General features: G+C 42.3%; 1 protein-coding gene across 3 annotated transcripts in view; it reads right to left on the reverse strand.

Annotated features, from left to right (window-relative positions):
- Positions 1-22093, reverse strand: part of LOC134928377 (carbonic anhydrase 13-like) — a 118485-nt gene that overhangs the window by 54512 nt on the left and 41880 nt on the right. Inside the window, exons 2-5 of one of the 3 annotated variants that reach the window (XM_063924056.1) lie at positions 18679-18793; positions 17620-17684; positions 8196-8389; positions 5324-5385 (exon numbers count right to left, since the gene is read on the reverse strand). The gene's annotated coding sequence lies outside the window, so the exon portion shown is untranslated. The remainder of the gene's footprint in view (positions 1-5323; positions 5386-8195; positions 8390-17619; positions 17685-18678; positions 18794-22093) is intronic. The other 2 variants (XM_063924055.1, XM_063924057.1) reach the window with 2 other exon arrangements.

Here is a 22093-nt window from a genome sequence, read left to right on the forward strand (position 1 = left end):
TCACTGGAATTAATTGGCAAGATCACTGTAATTAATAATTATATGTCCAAATCACTGGAATTAATTGGCAAGATCACTGTAATTATATGTCCAAATCACTGGAATTAATTGGCAAAATCACTGGAATTAATAATTATATGTCCAAATCACTGGAATTAAATGGCAAAATCTCGCTATTGCTTGCCTAGTGAAGTGGTACACAATACCTCCATCAATTGTCTAAATCCCACTGCACTAATGGCGGATACCGGACGCACGTCTAACACCAACATAAGTGTCAAGGCCTCAGTTATGAGGGCTTCCATCGTCATGTGAAGCTGAACCACTAGTCATGAACATAGGCCAGAGCCTCAGCCGTTCCTTGCCACTCCGTGTCGTAAATTACATATTGGCAAGTTTACGCTTCTCCTCAGACCATTTAAATAAATTGTTTGGGTCTTTATACTGAACTTTGGGTTTTTGGATTTTACATGCCCTCTACTATCACAATGGGCATCGGCCTTGGCAGACGACGTTGATGGCATTTCATTGTCTATGTCATGGCTAGTGGTAGTAGCTTCAGCACTAGGAGGAAGTGGTTCTTGATCTTTCCCTATTTTATCCTCCACGTTTCTGGAGTTATATAACACAATATGCGGCACAGGAATGACTGATGGCTGATGGCCAGGACACTACCACTGATCTGATGCAGCACAACACAGCAACACTGTGAGGGACTTGTGGTTGTTGTTATTATTATTATTATTATTATTATTATTATAATACTGTAGCAATGGACATATAGCAGCAGCGTATACCACTGTGACTGCCTGGTCACTGGAATGACTGATGGCCAGGACACTACCACTGGTCTGGTACAGGACAACACAGCATCACTGAAAGGGACTTATACAGCTACACTGGATATATGGCAGCAGAGGACACCAGCACTGTTACTGGTCACTGGACTGATGCTGCACAAGACACTATCCCAGGTCTGATGCAAAAATGCAAGGGACTTATACAGCACCCACCAGCACTGGGGACATAGCAGCAGAGGACACCAACACTGTGACTGGCTGGGCTGGTGCAGCACAATACACTGACTACACTGGACTGGACTGAGCAGCACAACACAGCACAAGACTCGCCACCCCACTTTCCCGCCCCACACAGACACTGAGGACGGAGACACGTCCTCTCACTACACTCTCTGAGACTGGAGTGAAAATGGCGGCTCCTTATATGGAATCCAAATCCTGCGAGAATCCGACAGCAGGATGATGACGTTTTGCCTCGTTCGGTTTCCGAGTCAAGCGGGAAAACCCGAGCAGGGCTCCGAACCGGGTTCAGAGCGTGAAGTTCGGTACGGTTCGGTTCTCTGAGACCCTGCTCATCTCTAGTACAGGGCCTGGACCCACTTCAGATCAGCGTGACTGCCTTGGCTGGCTAATCAGTCTGTGAGATGGGCTGGCTCTCTCTACAGGCAGGGCTGTTCCTCTTATCCACCTGGACACGATCGTCATCCCCAGTGTTACCACCTCCCCTTCAACACCAGCAGCCATTCTGTTCCTGGTAGTCACTCAGAAGGCAGGGGGGAGAAGCTGGAGAGAGATGAGAGGGGAGGCTGCCCCTCCTCCTGGTCTCTGCCCGGAACGTGTCCCCAGGGACCTCTTGTCACGGCCCACAGCATGGCGGTGTACTAATGAGCAACTTTGACTCCGTGTAAAGCTGGAGACTGTGGTCCCCTGAATAGCGGCGTGCACTGGCTGCATCACTGCTAGTTCCACAGCTGACATCTGTGTACAAACACTCAAAGGTGGTCACAGATCCTCTGATAAACAACCATCTCAATAACCCTATGGTCACGCAGAATGGCCGCATGAAGCGAGATGTTGGTGCCATGTTTTCTGTGTATGAGATTACAGATGTCAGCTGGGAAACACACTGAAAATGTTCTACACACGCATGGGTTTTTGCTGCTGCTCCCCATTACCTCCGCCAAAGGGTCCCTCACTGTCAATCAATCACGGAATAAATCCTTACTGTGAGCCGCATCGCTAATGTACCTTGGTGCATGTGCTGTGCAACCAACCCCCATACGTAGTTGGACAATAATTGCTTAACTTGCGTAAATATCGGCATTGTGTATTTCTTAGAATCAAACCCATAGTTGGGGACTCTCCCATCCCCTAGCCACACATTCTATCAAAATGTTCTATCTTGATTTGTCCTGTTGAACAGCAGAAAATATCAGCACCAACTAATACCTACATCAGGCAACATGCAAATTCTACAAGAGGTGGGAAATTTATATCAAATATCGTAATAACTCAGTGAAAATGGACATAATGAAAGTGTTTGATTGTGACACGGGTTTTTTGAGCGCACAACCAGTGCTATGATTCAAAAGGGGGTGATCTTTGTATTTTGTCTTGAAAGATATTGTTAACTGAGTGTGTCTCATGAAAATCCAATATAGTGTGTGAAATTGCATGGGATAATATATAGTCATCAGAAACAGTATTTGCTCTGTAAAACACAATATAGTGTATGCGAGAAATTAAAGTCCTTTATTTAAAGTGAGTGGTTAATCTTCCTGTAAACTAAAGCTCCCTGTCCATTTACAGGCTCTATGTGAAGTCCAGGCTATGTACTATTATTCCCTAATTGGTTTTGGCATCATCATCAAAGATATTTCTTACATCCAGCCACAATGAACGTGTTCTGTATACTGGAACCCATAACACGTTCCCTCAAAGCTCTCCCTTACAGTACGAAGACTTCAATGGAACACAAAGAGAACAGAGGAGAGGCTGCAAATTGTTCAAGTTTTTCAAACAACACTTACAAAGTTTCTCCGTTTCCAGGCAACAACATAGCAAATTAAGGAGCAATCAGTCCCTGCATTGTACGGGAGAACAACATGTGCGGCTTAGAGAAAAATACTTGTCAATTACAGCAATTATCAAGGTTTGAAAAGCAAAGTTAAACTGTGTATGTGGCAAATACATTTTGGACGACATTCATAATATAGAAGCAATCACAAAGAACCTGTTATAACACTAAGGGGTATAGTTATGCTCACTTATGAGCCCATTACACATGCAGGAGTTCAGGTTGCGAGGAGGGATATGATCCTACGTTCCCTCTGGCAGTTTTCACTAAGCCCTGGTCGGCAGTAGTTTTAGGGGGAGATTGAAACATGTTAAGCAGCTGCTCAACCTTTTAAAAGCTCATTTGCACCTTCCATTGATGCTACAGTGACTCCTCTGGACCCTAAAAATTAGGACTGCATGTTGCTCAGACACATCAGCACCGGCCATCTGCCATCTCTTCAGCCAAAACCACGCTTGCTTAAGGACGGGTATGGGTCATTAGGTGGACAAGACTTAGGTCGACAGTCATTAGGTCGATCGCTATTGGTCGACATGCATAAGGTCGACAGGGTCAGCAGGTCGACGTGGTCATTAGGTCGACATGAACAAGGTCGACATGGAAAAAGGTTGACATGAGTTTGTTTTTTACTTTTTCTGGTGTCGTTTTCTTCGTAAACTGACGGGGAACCCCAATTAGTGCACCGTGTCCTCTCACATGGCTCGCTTTGTCACCATGCTTCAGGCAGGTTACCGTTCCCAGTTGTAGTCCACGTGGATCATAAAGTATGAAAAAGTAAAAAAAAAAAAATGTGAAAAACTCATGTCGACCTTTTTCCATGTCGACATTGTTCATGTCAACCTAATGACCATGTCGAAAAATGAGCAACAAAAGAATCAGTGAGTGTGCTATCAACGGCAGCCTGTATAGGGATGGTTAGTCCCAAATGGTATAGAAACAAAGTTAGGGAAAAGTAGATACTGGCGCCGGCTGTTTCTCAAAATAAAGAACGAAAACAATTATAACAATTTAAAAAATCTCATATTTAATTAAATCTAAGAAATATGTAAATAGCACATGAATAAAATGATAAATAATAATCACATATAAATAAAATTAGTAGCAATAATATCCTAATGGAAAATTGAGAGTCTCTCTGATGGCTTATTGACCACTTCCATTCAAGTGGGGCAATATCACTGGTGGTCTGGCTAGAACTCTGTCCTCCAAGTAATCCTCATGAATAAATGGTTGGAAATATTACCATGGTCTCAGTTGAAGGTCCCCTTGGTTCTCAATTGCAGATAGAGGTCCAATAGCAGCAGGGGAGCAAATGGAGACGTCAGAAACGGTACCGTTTGTAGAGGTTCTTGAGGATTCGAAAAGAGTCCCAAAGTGTTGCCAGAGAATGCCAGGTGAAAATCAGTGTGATGCCCGTGGTCATATGAGAGTAATGGCTCAACGCGTTTCGCTGGTCTATGTCCACACCAGCTTCCTCAGGAGCATATGAGAGACTCTCAATTTTCCATTAGGATATTATTGCTACTAATTTTATTTATATGTGATTATTATTTATCATTTTATTCATGTGCTATTTACATATTTCTTAGATTTAATTAAATATGAGATTTTTTAAATTGTTATAATTGTTTTCGTTCTTTATTTTGAGAAACAGCCGGCGCCAGTATCTACTTTTCCCTAATGACCATGTCGACCTAGTGACCATGTCGACCTAATACATGTCGACCTAATGACCGTAAGCTTTAAGAACTGTCTGGACCTCAATATCCAAGGACTGGTAAATATCCCTAATGGGAAACAGCCTATCTAGACTGACACCTTATATAGCTGGGACTTTAGCAGGTCACATATGTGGGTACAAACCAGACCTGAATTCACTGTTTTGACTAGTATAAAAGACTATAAACAGCTAACATATAGAAACTCTAAGGTAAATATGAATAGAATTTGTACTGAAACCTATTTAAAAGTCTCAATAAAAAGAACAGTACTGTGGCTTATTGAACTATACAGCCTGTTACCCTATTACTGTCAGGCAGAGCTTGCTAGATGTTGTAGTTCAACAGCCTCACTTAACAAACTACAGTCACAATTTTGTATTGCTCTTAAATGACTGGTTACCCGGCTACTGTGTTTCTGGCATCACATTCTGTATCTGTCATTAGCTGATAGCTGCAATGTGGAGATTGTTGGCACTTGACCAATACTGCATCAGTGTCTTATTCTTGGTTTATAATCATTAGTACATATAATCACATTCCACCTTAGTACATACTATATATATATATATATATATATATATATATATATATAAACATCAGAATACCCAGATAAATTCATTAGTCATCACTGTAAACTGATACCCAATAGATTTCAGTAATAGCAGCTACAGTGTATTTCAAATATTACCCTGTATTTCACCTATTTGTCTGCAGTGTATACTCACCGATCGCAGATCTTATACCTTCTCTGTCTCTTCTTGTTTATCTGACGGTCCTGACTATTCTACTGTATATAAATCAAAATATTTCAGTGTCACAACAAGAAGAATACAGTAAGTCAGACTGGTTTTACAAGCCAAGCCTTGTAATGCAAAGAGGGTGGAACTACCATAGGCTGACAGGACGGCTGTATTATAAATAGTAGATGTGATACTTATTTTTAACAAGCAGAATTTCCTAAGAGATGTTCGGTCCTGTCCTATGTGTATGTGATTTGTATATACAGTATCTAATTACTGTGAAAATGTAAGAGCTGAACAGAACATGCATCTAAAATTTATGAATAAAATAATAACATAAAGTTATATATAACTATAGTCAAAACTTATAATAATGGTGGGGCATGTAAGGTGCATGTTAAAATCAAGCACAACATTTCACCTCTTGCCGTAGTTCTGTCACTTTCTCTCTCTTTTCAATTACCTATACACTGGCATAGGGATGGCCATCAACCATCGATGGTTCAAAACCACTGATGGTCAACCGATGTTGAATAAGTTTATCTTCGATGGTGGAGATCTGAATGGTTTCCTGCCGTTGATGGTAGCCATAGGCCTGTGACAGTGACTGTGTGTAAGGAATGGAGGCAGTGCAGCTATGCAGGGCTGCTGACTGACTGCTGAGCCTGTCAGGTGAGCTACAGAGTGAGGCAGGCCATCAGTATCCCGGCACATAGCATGTGGTGAGTGACATACATACAGTGGGCAGGGATGTCGATGGCACTGCCTCATTCTATAGCTGATTTGACAGGCTCAGCTGTCAGTCAGCAGCCCTGCATAGCTGCACCACTTTTGGCTCTTACACATGTACAGTGTGCGGCCAAGTGAGAACTAACCCGCGGGGCTGTATTTCTGCTCATGTGTGTACCACCGATGGTTAAACCATCCATGGCACGTTATCACATAGTTTGTCACCATCAATGATACATTGTACAATCGTCATCAATAATAACCATCAGTGGACAGTGGTCTGATTGCCATCCCTACCCTGGCTGTGACCCAACAAGGCATAACAATATACGCTAAACAGTTAATTTGTCTTACAGAGATAAATAAAAAGCCCCCCTGGCTTGTGGTTGATATCCCCAAGTATAGCCGGCAATGTCCTGCGACAGCCAATGAGGTGTGATGAGGTCAATGGCTGGAGAGGTACTGGCTAGTATCAGAGCCAGATTTACACACACACACACACACACACACACACACACACACACACACACACATTATTATTATCAAAGGTATTGCCAAAACATTAACTAACAACATTTAAGTGTCATCATTACAGCATATAGAAAAGGATGTATGTAGCATAAGGGATAAATACTTATGTCAGGGCGGAGAATTTAGGCTGAAACACTGGGCTGATCAAAGAGAAGAGTAAGGTGGACAGTATTAAGTATGGTGGGGGTGGAAAGGGAGCGAGAAGGACAGTCCGTAAGAGTAACTCTAGGGAGGCTTTAGTAAACCATGATAGGATACCTTTAAAAAAATAAGCAGATAAGGGAACCACTAAACTAAGAAGTCTAGCAGGTAAAATGGGGGAATTGGAATTGGTAGCATCAAAGGCTGAGTATGACATTATAGGTATTACGGAAACACGGTGGGATGACTCTCACGACTGGGTTGCAAAATTGGAGGGGTATTCTCTTTTCAGGAGGTACAGGGCAAGCAAAAGAGGAGGAGGTGTATGTCTTGATGTTAAACCATCTCTTAAACCATACCTAAAGGAGGTTATCTATGAGGGGACTGGAGATAATGTGGAGTCACTATGGGTTGAAATCTCAAGTGGGGGTATTGGTGCAGAAAAACTAGTTATAGGCACGTGCTACAAACAGCCAGATATTAGCATACATGAGGAAGAACAACTCTTGCAGCAAATCGAAAGGGCTGCAGGATTGGGGGACATCCTAGTGATTGGGGATTTTAACTATTCTGATATTAATTGGAGTAACGATTCATGTGTGGGGCAACCGCTTCATAAATATGTTAAAAGATCACTACTTGGCTCAATTAGTCGAGTACCCAACTAGGGGTAAAACTACTCTAGATCTAGTAATTACTAATAATGTGGACATCATATCGAATACAAAAGTTGGGGAGACTTTGGGGAACAGTGATCACTATGTGATCACATTCGACATCAGTTTCAGGAAACATAGCACTAAGGGTTCAACAAAAACATTTAACTTTAGGAAGGCTAACTTCAGTATGCTGAGATGTGCATTAAACGACAATGAGTGGGAAGTTTTGTTTCATGGTAAGAACACTTCAGAAATGTGGGATGCTTTAAAAGGGTTGCTAGATAGCAATATTCACAAATTTATTCCCATGGGCAGTAAGCGCAGGAGTACCAAACTCAAACCAATGTGGCTTAACAAGAAGGTCAAGGCCGAAATCGATAAAAAGAAGCGTGCTTTCAAAGCATTTAAATCTAATGGAAAGGAGGATTCATTCCAGTATTACAAGGAATGCAATAAAAGATTCTAAAATGCAATAAGAGCAGCTAAAATTGAAAATGGAAAGCAAATTGCTGTAGAGAGTAAAAACAATCCTAAAACTTTTTTTGAATACATAAACAGTAAAAGGTTAAAAAAGGAGAACATAGGTCCAATAAAAGATGAATTTGGAGTATTGTTAAATGATGACGAATCAAAAGCAGAAATACCGAACAAATTTTTTTCATCAGTGTTCACCAGAGAAGAACTGAGGGTGGGAGTAGTGCATAGCGATAGTGATAGTAAGGAATCATGGTTAGATACTTGTTTAAGTGAAGAATTAATCAGGGAGAGATTACGCAAAATAAAGATTAATAAATCACCTGGCCCGGAAGGACTTCATCCGAGGGTTCTTATGGAGCTTAGGTCACAACTAGCAAGACCCGTATACTTGATTTTCAATAGTTCAATTAGATCTGGCATGGTACCGAAGGATTGGCGTATAGCACAGGTAGTGCCATTATTTAAAAAGGATCCAAAAATCATCCGGGTAACTACAGGCCGGTTAGTTTGACATCTATACGTAGAGAGGAAATAGATAATATTAACTTGCGCCCACAAACAGCAGCTCAGACTCCTAACCTAAGAGCACTACTCCTTATTACAATCACCAAAGCAAACAATGGAACGATTCCCAAGCGCTGTTCTATATACTGTATGTTAATATCCTCCTGCTGGACTTCCACCACAGGTATCCTCAAAGAGAAGAAACACAATCGAATTGTATATATACTGGTTATTTTCATCTCTTCAAAACGGAAAAAGGATCCACCACTGACTTGGAATAAGGCCCTATATTCCTATAAAGGTATCTTTTATGTCTTCACCCTCAGTATCTCCAAATATATTCACATTCACTCTGCTTGTCTTATTGGTATATAGCACACCTCCAATAAGTGCCCTATGTTCACCAAAAGGTATTTTTACTCCAAAAGTCCACCACAACACAAAATCCTGTTCACAATTTGTGTTCACCGGCAAAAAAGTGCATATGTCTTGTATGCTTTCTTAATGTACATTAATGTATGGTTAAAAAAGATAAAAAACAATCCATAAAACAATGCATATCACAAACCCTCTAGTACCGGCAAGGCCACAACCCACTTCACAACCCTCAGATGGAACAAAAGGGAAAAGTTAGAGTGGAAACTAAACTGTTCCATTGTTTGCTTTAGTTTGACATCTATAGTGGGGAAAATATTGGAAGGAATTCTAAGGGATAGCATACAGGATTATGTGCAGACCAGTAAGATTATTAGCAAAAACCAGCATGGGTTTGTGAGGGACAGATCATGTCAAACTAACTTAGTTAACTTCTACGAGGAAGTGAGCGACAATCTTGATCAAGGAAAAGTAGTGGATGTGGTCTACTTAGATTTTGCAAAAGCCTTCGTTACAGTGCCTCACAGGAGACTAATTATCAAATTAAAAGAGCTTGGCATAGGAAAAACTGTTTGTACATGGATAAGTAACTGGCTGGACAACAGGGCACAGTGAGTAGTGGTCAACAGGAAGTCCTCAAGCTGGACAACAGTAGTCAGCGGAATGCCACAGGGGTCCGTACTCGGGCCACTACTGTTCAACATATTTATCAATGACCTAGAAATAGGCCTGAAAAGCACAGTGTCAATCTTTGCAGATGATGCTAAACTGTGTAGGGTAATTAATGCAGAAATAGATGTGGAGTCTCTGCAGAATGACTTATGTAAACTTGAAATCTGGGCGTCTAAATGGAGAATGAGGTTCAATATAGAAAAAATAAGAATTTACTTACCGATAATTCTATTTCTCGGAGTCCGTAGTGGATGCTGGGGTTCCTGAAAGGACCATGGGGAATAGCGGCTCCGCAGGAGACAGGGCACAAAAAAGTAAAGCTTTTACCAGATCAGGTGGTGTGCACTGGCTCCTCCCCCCATGACCCTCCTCCAGACTCCAGTTAGGTACTGTGCCCGGACGAGCGTACACAATAAGGGAGGCAATTTGAATCCCGGGTAAGACTCATACCAGCCACACCAATCACACCGTACAACTTGTGATCTAAACCCAGTTAACAGTATGATAACAGAAAGAGCCTCTTAAAGATGGCTCCTTAACAATATAACCCGAATTTGTTAACAATAACTATGTACAGTATTGCAGATAATCCGCACTTGGGATGGGCGCCCAGCATCCACTACGGACTCCGAGAAATAGAATTATCGGTAAGTAAATTCTTATTTTCTCTATCGTCCTAAGTGGATGCTGGGGTTCCTGAAAGGACCATGGGGATTATACCAAAGCTCCCAAACGGGCGGGAGAGTGCGGATGACTCTGCAGCACCGAATGAGAGAATTCCAAGTCCTCTTTTGCCAGGGTATCAAATTTGTAGAATTTTACAAACGTGTTTTCCCCCGACCACGTAGCTGCTCGACAGAATTGTAATGCCGAGACCCCTCGGGCAGCCGCCCAAGATGAGCCCACCTTCCTTGTGGAATGGGCCTTAACAGATTTAGGCTGTGGCAGGCCTGCCACAGAATGAGCAAGTTGAATTGTGTTACAAATCCAACGAGCAATCGTCTGCTTAGAAGCAGGGGCACCCAACTTGTTGGGTGCATATAGTATCAACAGCGAGTCAGATTTTCTGACTTCAGCCGTCCTTGAAATGTATATTTTTAAGGCTCTGACAACGTCCAACAACTTGGAGTCCTCCAAGTCGCCAGTGGCCGCAGGCACCACAATAGGTTGGTTCAGGTGAAACGCTGATACCACCTTAGGGAGAAAATGCGGACGAGTCCTCAGTTCTGCCCTATCCGAATGGAAGATTAGATAAGGGCTTTTATAAGATAAAGCCGCCAATTCAGATACTCTCCTGGCGGAAGCCAGGGCCAGTAACATAGTCACTTTCCATGTGAGATATTTAAAATCCACCTTTTTCAATGGTTCAAACCAATGGGATTTGAGGAAATCTAAAACTACATTTAGATCCCACGGTGCCACCGGAGGCACCACAGGAGGCTGTATATGCAGTACTCCTTTAACAAAAGTCTGTACCTCAGGAACTGAGGCCAATTCTTTTTGGAAGAATATTGACAGGGCCGAAATTTGAACCTTAATAGATCTCAATTTGAGACCCATAGACAATCCTGATTGTAGGAAATGTAGGAAACGACCCAGTTGAAATTCCTCCGTCGGAACACTCCAATCCTCGCACCACGCGACATATTTTCGCCAAATGCGGTGATAATGTTTCGCGGTGACTTCCTTCCTTGCCTTAATCAAGGTAGGAATGACTTCTTCTGGAATGCCTTTCCCTTTTAGGATCTGGCGTTCAACCGCCATGCCGTCAAACGCAGCCGCGGTAAGTCTTGAAAGAGACAGGGACCCTGTTGTAGCAGGTCCCTTCTCAGAAGTAGAGGGCACGGGTCGTCCGTGACCAACTCTTGAAGTTCCGGGTACCAAGTCCTTCTTGGCCATCCGGAGCCACTAGTATTGTTCTTACTCCTCCTCACCGTATAATCTTCAATACCTTTGGTATGAGAGGCAGAGGAGGAAACACATATACTGATTTGTACACCCAAGGTGTTACCAGTGCGTCCACAGCTATTGCCTGTGGATCTCTTGACCTGGCGCAATACTTGTCCAGTTTCTTGTTGAGGCGAGACGCCATCATGTCTACCATTGGTCTTTCCCAACAGTTTATTAGCATGTGGAAGACTTCTGGATGAAGACCCCCCTCTCCCGGGTGAATATCGTGTCTGCTGAGGAAGTCTGCTTCCCAGTTGTCCACGCCCGGGAAGAACACTGCTGACAGTGCTATTACGTGATTCTCCGCCCAGCGAAGAATCTTGGCAGCTTCTGCCATTGCACTCCTGCTTCTTGTGCCGCCCTGTCTGTTTACATGGGCGACCGCCGTGATGTTGTCCGACTGAATCAACACCGGTTTTCCTTGCAGGAGTGGTTCCGCCTGGCTTAGAGCATTTTAGATTGCTCTTAGTACCAGAATGTTTATGTGAAGAGACTTTTCCAGGTTCGTCCATACCCCCTGGAAGTTTCTTCCTTGTGTGACTGCTCCCCAACCTCTCAGGCTGGCGTCCGTGGTCACCAGGATCAAATCCTGTATGCCGAATCTGCGGCCCTCCAATAGATGAGCCTTTTGCAACCACCACAGAAGATATACCCTTGTCCTTGGCGACCGGGTTATTCGCAGGTGCATCTGAGGATGCGACCCTGACCATTTGTCCAACAGATCCCTTTGGAAAATTCTTGCATGGAATCTGCCGAATGGAATTGCTTCGTAAAAAGCCACCATTTTTCCCAGGACTCTTGTGCATTGATGTACAGACACCTTTCCTGGTTTTAGGAGGTTCCTGACAGGTCGGATAACTCCTTGGCTTTTTCCTCGGGAAGAAAAATCTTTTTCTGAACCGTGTCCAGAATCATCCCTAGGAACAGCAGACGTATCGTCGGAAAACAGCTGCGATTCTTGGAATATTTAGAATCCAGTCGTGCCGTCGAAGAACTACTTTAGATAGTGCTCTTCCGACCTCCAACTGTTCTCTGGAACTTGCCCTTTTTAGGTCGTGCAAGTAAGGGATAATTTAGATGCCTTTTTTCTTTGAAGAAACATCTTTTCGGCCATTACCTTGGTAAAAAGGCCCGGGGTGCCGTGGATAATTCAAACGGCATCGTCTGAAACTGATATTGACAGTTCTGTACCACGAACCAGAGGTACCCTTGATGAGAAGGACAAAATTTGGACATGGAGGTAATCCTTGATGTCCAGGGACACCATATAGTCCCCTTTTTTCCGGTTCGCTATCACTGCTCTGAGTGACTTTATCTCGATTTGAACCTTTTATGTAAGTGTTCAAAACATTTTAGATTTAGACTATGTGTCACCAAGCCGTCTGGCTTCAGTACCACAATATAGTGTGGAAAAATAATACCCTTTTCCTTGTCGTAGGAGGGGTACTTTGATTATCACCTGCTGGATATACAGCTTGTGAATTGTTTCCAATGCTGCCTCCCTGTCGGAGGGAGCCGTTGGTAAAGCAGACTTCAGGAACCTGCGAGGAGAAGATGTCTCGACTCTCCAATCTTTACCCCTGGGATAATACTCGTACGATCTAGGGGTCAACTTGCGAGTGATCCCACTGCGCCCTGAGACTCTTGAGACTACCCCCCCACCTTGAGTCCGCTTGCACGGCCCCAGCGTCATGCTGAGGACTTGGCAGACGCGGTGGAGGGCTTCTTTTCCTGGGAAAGGGCTGCCTGCTGCAGTCTACTTCCCTTACCTCTATGTCTGGGCAGATATGACTGGCCTTTTGCCTGCATGCCCTCATGGGAAAGGAAAGATTGAGGCTGAAAAGACGGTGTCTTTTTTAGCTGAGATGTAACTTGGGGTAAAAAAGGTTTTCCCAGCTGTTGCTGTGGTCCCCAGGTCCGATGGACCGACCCCCAAATAACTCCTTCCCTTTATACAGCAATACTTCCATCTGCCGTATGGGATCTGTATCACCTGACCACTGTCGTGTCCCTGACATCTTCTGGGAGATATGGACAACGCACTTATCTTGATGCCAGAGAGCAAATATCCCTCTGTGCATCTCACATACATATATATAGAATGCATCCTATTAAATGCTCTACATGAATAAAATATTTTCAGTCAGGGAATCCGACCAAGCCAACCCAGCACTGCATCTCCAGGCTGATGGCGATCGCTGGTCGCAGTATAACCAACGTATGTGTGTATATACTTTTTAGGATATTTTTTTTCAGCTTCCTATCAGCTGGCTCCTTGAGGGCGGCCGTATCTGGAGACGGTAACGCCACTTGATAAGCGTGTGAGCGCCTTATCACCCTAAGGGGTGTTTCCCAACGTACCCTAATTTCTGGCGGGAAAGGGTATAACGCCAATATTTGCTATCGGGGTAACCCTACGCATCATCACACACTTCATTTTATTTTATCTGATTCAGGAAAAACTACAGGTAGTTTTTTCCACTCCCACATAATACCCTTTCTTGTGGTACTTGTAGTATCAGAAACACGTAACACCTCCTTCATTGCCCTTAACGTGTGGCCCTAATGAGAAATACGTTTGTTTATTCACCGTCGACACTGTATTCAGTGTCCGTGTCTGTGTCTGTGTCGACCGACTGAGGTAAATGGGCGTTTTTAAAACCCCTGACGGTGTTTCTGAGACGCCTGGACCGGTCCTAATAGATTGTCGGCCGTCTCATGTCGTCAACCGACCTTGCAGCGTGTTGACATTCTCACGTAATTCTCTAAATAAGCCATCCATTCCGGTGTCGACTCCCTAGAGAGTGACATCACCATTACAGGCAATTTCTCCGCCTCCTCACCAACATCGTCCTCATACATGTCGACACACACGTACCGACACACAGCACACACACCGGGAATGCTCTGACAGAGGACAGGACCCACTAGCCCTTTGGGGAGACAGAGGGAGAGTTTGCCAGCACACACCAAAAACGCTATAATTATATAGGGACAACCTTATATAAGTGTTTCTCCCTTATAGCATCTTTTATATATATACAATATCGCCAAAATCAGTGCCCCCCCTCTCTGTTTTAACCCTGTTACTGTAGTGCAGTGCAGGGGAGAGCCTGGGAGCCTTCTCTCCAGCTTTTCTGTGAGAGAAAATGGCGCTGTGTGCTGAGGAGATAGGCCCCGCCCCTTTTACGGCGGGCTCGTCTCCCGCTATTTTTGAAGTTAGGCAGGGGTTAAATATCTCCATATAGCCTCTGTGGGCTATATGTGAGGTATTTTTTGCCTCTAATAAGGTTTTTATTTGCCTCTCAGAGCGCCCCCCCCAGCGCTCTGCACCCTCAGTGACTGTTGTGTGAAGTGTGCTGAGAGGAAAATGGCGCACAGCTGCAGTGCTGTGCGCTACCTTTATGAAGACTCAGGAGTCTTCAGCCGCCGATTTTGGACCTCTTCTCTCTTCAGCGTCTGCAAGGGGGCCGGCGGCGCGGCTCCGGTGACCATCCAGGCTGTACCTGTGATCGTCCCTCTGGAGCTAGTGTCCAGTAGCCAAGCAGCAAATCCACTCTGCACGCAGGTGAGTTCACTACTTCTCCCCTAAGTCCCTCGTTGCAGTGATCCTGTTGCCAGCAGGACTCACTGTAAAGTAAAAAACCTAAGCTAAACTTTCTCTAAGCAGCTCTTTAGGAGAGCCACCTAGATTGCACCCTTCTCGTTCGGGCACAAAATCTAACTGGAGTCTGGAGGAGGGTCATGGGGGGAGGAGCCAGTGCACACCACCTGATCTGGTAAAAGCTTTACTTTTTTGTGCCCTGTCTCCTGCGGAGCCGCTATTCCCCATGGTCCTTTCAGGAACCCCAGCATCCACTTAGGACGATAGAGAAATGCAGGGTTATGTATTTCGGGACGAAAAACAAACTTGCATCCTACATATTAAATGGGGAAAGTCTAGGGGTAACAGTTTTGGAAAAAGATTTGGGGGTACTCATTGGTAATAAGCTTAATAACCATATACAATGTCAAAGCACAGTAAAGAAGGCAAGTAAGGTGTTAGCGTGCATAAAACGGGGAATTGAGACAAGGGACGAGGATGTAATTCTACCACTGTACAAATCATTGGTACGTCTGCACCTGGAATATTGTGCTCAGTTTTGGGCACCACTGTATAAAAAAGATATTGGTGAACTCGAAAGGGTACAAAGGCGAGCTACTAAATTGGGGCTAGAGGGAATGGATTCTGAGGAAAGGCTTACTAGGTTGAATATGTATACACTAGAAAAGAGGCGCCTAAGAGGAGATATTATTAATGTCTTCAAATATGTAAAGGGACATCACAAAGAGTTATCAGAGGAATTATTTATTAAAACAACTCTGTTTAGGACACCTGGGCACTCGCTGAGGCTGGAGGAGAGAACATTACGTACACAATGGAGGAAAGGGTTCTTTACTGTTAGGGCAGTAAGGATTTAGAATTCCTTGCCAGGGGAGATGGTAATGGTGGACTCTGTAAATGCATTTAAAAGGGGATTGGATGAATTTCTGATTGAAAAGGATATCCAAGGTTACAATATTTAAAATATTGACGTTGTTAATCCGGGTGTAACATGATTTGTAGTTGTTAACAAGTCATAAAACATTACTTCAGCAGGTACATTATAATCAACTCAACTTAATACAAAATACAGGTTGAACACGATGGGCATTTTGCCTCTTTTCAACCTCAATTACTATGTTACTATGTTACACACACACACACACACACACACGTCTGATTTGGTGGTGAGTATTGACTATACAAATGATTAATCATAATACAAAGATGATATTAATAATACAAAAATAAAATGTATAAATTATAAATATCTTCTATTAATCTCATAATTTTTATAGTCCAGTATACTGGAGTATGAGAGACGAGGCCCTGCCCACCCTAAGTGCACATCACTGGTGACAGCTGCCTACAGTAATAGCTTGCCTGTACAATGCAGAGCAAAGCCTATTTAACAGGATGCGGGAGCTGGCTATCCGATCACTTTCGTCTTCTCAGAGGCACCAGTAATCAAAATAAAGCATTTATTAGTTTGAAAATAGTATTAAAATATATATTTTTTTCTATGTTCAAAATAATTTTATTTTAGTTGTTATTGAATCTGCTACTAGAAGTCCACGTCTGTGATTCCAGTTCAATGCCTATATGTGACCCAGTGCCATAACAGGGCTCTATGCCGCTCTGTGCAGGCCTGCCTCCTAGATCCGTGACATCATGATGTCACCCCTAGTGCACAGGGCCACCTGATCTAGGATGCTCCGCTAGCCTCTCAGTGCAGGTCTGCAGCAGTGATACTGGCTGTAGAGTGCTGTTCTGGGCAAGCTGCAATTCACATGTGGGTGCCATGGGGAATTGAAGGTGCCACCCCCCGGGATCCTGCTCGCTGGTGACAGCACACCCTTAGTAATGGCCCTGATGTGACACAGCAAAGGTAAGACAATTTTTTTATTTACCAGTTTTCAAAGTACAATATATCCAAATACAAGAGATTTGTAGCATCAATTGTCTCAGCTCAGCAAAACGACTCATATGACCCAATTTACATACTGTATTAAAGGCGATTGGGATCTCTGGTGTGGTTATGTTGCCGACATATTCAAGAAAGTTGAAGGACTGGAGCTGCCATTGGAAGAACTCAGACCAGGGGTAAGTGTGCTGTAATAGGGTGCGAGAAGCCGGAGGTGCAGGAGTTTGTGCGAGAACGCCCGTAGTTTTAAAGCGGCAATCATTTACAAGGCAAAACCAGATTGGTTTTGCCTTGTAAATGATTGCTGCATTAAAACTATAAGCATTCTTGCACAAACTCCTGGACCTCCGGCTTCTCACACCCTATTACATTTACCCACGCATCTGATTGGACAGCTGGAGCGAGCTACCTAGGTATTGGGAATATACAGGCCATAACGAGGACTGTGCGAGTTGATTAGACGCCCAGGGCACAAATGTGACACGGAGTGAATGGAATTCATATCTTAGGTTCATCTGGCTACAATTGGTGGCTAGTAGAATGTTACGCTTCCTTCTTCTCCTAAGTACTAAAACGGAATCAGAATCGAGCCCACAATCTGCCCAATATACGTCATTAAGGACAGCAAGCTGCATGGACATTCACACTATCCTTCCCAAAGTCCATAAGGAGATACATAATCCAAGCACATATAGCCTCAATATTAACTGTAAATGTGAACTGTAAAAATATATACCTTTGCGCGTAGGCGCCAGCGTCTGGTTCTAGGAGTCTCCTCCCCTTCCACGGTGCAACCGGAAGCTGTTGTTTTTGGACAAACAAAAACAAATTTGTATTATCTTTTATGGGCCCATGCATAAATTGATGGCCCAACAGCTGTTGTATGTTAAAGGCATGCTCAAATTACATACACTACGAAAAACCCAATAAACTTAGTGATGGCCGTGAGGTGCCATTCTGGAATAACACATTCCATCCAGCAACATGGCAAGTTTATCTTCCTTGTACCCAAGGACATAGCTACCTTAGGTGCAGGGAGTGAAGCTGAGAGGGGCCACTTTCCCTGTCAAAGTTACATGTATTATATACATTTTTCACAACTGGGTGATACATAGGGGTTACAAATGTTTGCCTTAGGGCCCATAATATATCTAGGTATGCACTTGTACCTGCTTTTAATGTGGTATAAAATGAACTGGAGGGTATTATAATGTTTCATAATATGAACTGGGGCACTGTAATGTGGCACAATATGAAATGGAGGCACTGTATGCCATAATGTGAATTGGGGATACTGTGTGGCATAATGTGTACTGGAAGCCCTACAATGTGACATAATGTGAACTACTGGAGGGCAACAACTAGGATTCATAAAATAAATGAGGGCACTACTGTGGGGCGTACCATTAACTAAGGTTCTACTATGTAATAAACTAGTTCACTATTATGGGAGATAAAATTTACAACTGCTGCCAAGAGGTGTCTCTCTAGAAGCATTTGAACAGGGTCCCCTTCAAAATGTTTCTATGGGGACCACAAATTTCTGGCTACACTCCTGCTTGTACCCCATAAAGATGGGCAGATAAATGTGATGTTCAGGGAACCCTAAAAATCTTTGCACAGCAGAACTTCACGGGATGTTCAATAGCACAGCGACGCTAATTGAATCAAGCCCTGTGAGTATGTTTTGGGCTAATGCTTAAATGTAGCATACTCATCATACTGTATATGAGCAGAAGGATGAATGTATCCAAGGGAAATGTCAAATTAATAAAACTAAACTTAAATACTGTACCTTTGCAAACTCTCACTGGATGCTGACTGCTGGTGGTGTTTCACCTCATGCCTGCCCAGCGCTGGCCACTTTCCTGAAAACTTACTGATGCGGCACAGAATCGCACAATAGACAGCTAAAATGTAAAGTTTATTATTTATTAAAATGTTATACAAATGCCATCAATATTCAGAATAATGAATTGAAAAATATATTAAGTATATTTACAAAATGAGATGATAAATGGGTCTAATCATGAAGCAGTAAAAAGAGTAGAGAAGGGAGCCTGTGGAGAAGTTGCCCATAGCAACCAATCAGCTACTCCGTACAACTGTATAGTATGCAAATTATAAATATTACTTCAGTGCTGATTGGTTGCCATGGGCAACTTCTCCAGTGGCTCACTTCTCCACACTTTTCACTTATTCATGAATAGACCCCAAAAACAGGAACATTAACAGCAAACAGGAACAGCGTGGCCCATTTCTTTGACCATTTCAATTCCTAAAAACTCTTCTGGATGCTTCACTTTTTTTAGATTTTGATAATCTTGTGACTAATCCAAGTTTTTTTTTAATTTCCTACTGTATTAGCCTCTAACCCCTTTATCCCACCTACTGTATCCACTACCCATTCAGAAATAATAATTATTCTTCAATCTTCTCTTTTAAAGTATGTTTTTAAAATAATTTATATGTATTAATGCTTGTATTATGTGTTACATTAATAAAATTAATAAAATTGTGAAGTTTTAGAATATAGCTTTCGCAGTTTCATGTTCATATTAGGTCCAACCTGGTTTTGCCTTTTAACTTTCGTGGCTTAATTGCCAAAGTCTTGGTACTTGTAGCTATTGGCCATCTGTTAAACAGTATTTGGCTCCTAATCTTGAACCATTTTGACCAATAATGAATGAAAAGGTATATCCTTTTAGATGTTGTTTGATAAACTGGGTCCTCTTTTTTTCGGACTACGAATTTCAGAAATGGCTTTGGTCATTATTGCTTATGATGCATGTGTGTTTATTCAAAAGTGGGTCCGTTTTATATTCTACCGTATGTATTGAAGTCTGACAATTACAGGTTGAGTATCCCTTATTCAAAATGCTTGGGACCAGAAGTATTTTGGATATCGGATTTTTTCCTTATTTTGGAATAATTGCATACCATAATGAGATATCATGGCAATAGAACCTAAGTCTAAGCACATAATGCATTTATGTTTCACATACACCTTATACACACAGCCTGAAGGTCATATTAGCCAGTATTTTAAATAACTTTGTGCATTAAACAATGTGTGTGTACATTCACACAATTCATTTATGTTTCATATACACCTTATACACACAGCCTGAAGGTCATTTAATACAATATTTTTTTATAACTTTGTGTATTAAACAAAGTTTGTGTACATTGAGCCATCAGAAAACAAAGGTTTCACTATCTCACTTTCACTCACAAAAGTCCGTATTTCGGAATATTCCATATTTTGGAATATTTGGATATGGGATACTCAACCTGTACAATAAACGCTCATGCTGTCTATGTGGAGAATACAAGGGAGAGTTTCCATGTTACTGTCTGATGTGGATGGAAAGATGCCCTTGCCAAAAGAGGCTAGGCCCATTATATAAGGTACCAGTTATAGACAGGGCACCTATAATCCTGCAGAGAAGTTATGAGCAGCTGGATCTATGACATCTCTGTTGCTGCTTCTACTTCTCCGATGTCTTCCGCTGGGGTCGTTGATCTTGATGTTAGGCGTGGCACAAAATCCAGGTGGCTGCAGCCTCTGTCTCTTAAGTCCTTATGTTTTATAGTTGATAGGGTAACCCCAGAGAGAGTAATAATCAGAAGGAGGAGGCTATACTCCTAACACCTCAAGCAGAAACTCACTTTGAGTCCAAAGCTAAGAAGCCAGTTCCTGGGGAGGCAAGGGCTGGCTAACAGGACAGAATAGCCCAAGTTCAAACAGGATGAGCCTTATGTTTTAGTTATTGAAAATAATATTTGTATTTCTTTAATCTTAATGTAGTGTAACAAGGCTATGTACTCCCTGTGGTTGCAGGAGACAGTAGGTGAAAATTCAGTCTCCTCAGACATTAATCTGTAGAATGAATCCTGCAGTGTTGATGCCCTGAACTAGCACAATAAACTTTTAGTCCAGAAAATGCATATTATGCAAAACCTAAAGGTGCTCCTCTGGGATGAGACTGTACACTTGTCAGGTCTACATTCTGCAATTGAGAAGATTCTTGACTTTCATATCAGCTTCCTTGGGTCATGTATCTCTGTGTGCTCTTTTGCCAAGTTAAAGTTGCACCAACATCATACCAATCTCCGGAGCGCGCCATCTCAGCAAACCAGAGTGACTGAGCAATCTTCAGCACAAGCGGAGATGTAATGACCAGCCATGCGGCAAGTTCCACAGCCTAGAAGGAACTTTAACGCTTAATGTACTCTTCGAAAACACAAAGCGGTCTGCAATGTGTGTGTATGTCTACTCTACTTGTTCTTTTTTTTTAAAATACAGTATGTGAATACTGAATAAAGTCTCCAATAACTTGTTTAATCTTGATAAAAGTCACAGCATGGATAAAATCTGTCATTATTACGGTGTGTATATAAAATCTAATTTCAATTAAATATTTTCTTCCAGAGTACTGTATCAGTCATATTGTGAAAGCCCCAAGGCCTGTGACACTTGTATCTTTTGTTTTATGGTAATGTGGAACATTTTACATACAATCTTCCCACATTCATTTGGTACTGTAGGAATGTAATGAGTCATACTGAATAATTAATGTGCACCTGCCACTGTAAAACTCTGTGTGTGTTGAATGGAGATTGACATTGCACAACACAAATTACAGCACGGTCCTGGTTACATGAAGCCCCGCCCTCACTTGCACGATTGCAGGAGTGCCACCCACAATATCATTTACTGCCGCTGCCAACATTATAATGGTACAGTAGCAATGTCTAATAAACAGTATACACATTATAGACGAGTAGGAGGCAAAGGTTTAATAAAAGCAGATTATGAAACTTCAAACCCAAAGAAAAAATGAACTAGGAAATATGCTTACCATGATATGTCAATGTCACCAATTAATACAAACAGACTCAATGAAAATACTAACTAATATAATTCATTTTGGTGTAATCATAGTACACACGCAGTTAAATGGCATATGTAAATTACAAGTGTACAGATAATGCAGATTTAGTTTCATACGTGTTCTTATTACTAAATCACATTTAATTTGATAATAAGATAAAATTAATAACATAACTTAATAAAAATGCAAATATTGGCAACACATTTGTAAACAACTTTGTAGCATGTACAGAATATTTATGAATGTACTGGGAAAGAAAGAGAATATGCAGGTGCACACTCCAAGCACTACACACTGCTAATCAGAGTAATT

The sequence above is a fragment of the Pseudophryne corroboree genome, chromosome 5, assembly GCF_028390025.1.
Source record: "Pseudophryne corroboree isolate aPseCor3 chromosome 5, aPseCor3.hap2, whole genome shotgun sequence".
Lineage (NCBI taxonomy): Eukaryota > Metazoa > Chordata > Amphibia > Anura > Myobatrachidae > Pseudophryne > Pseudophryne corroboree.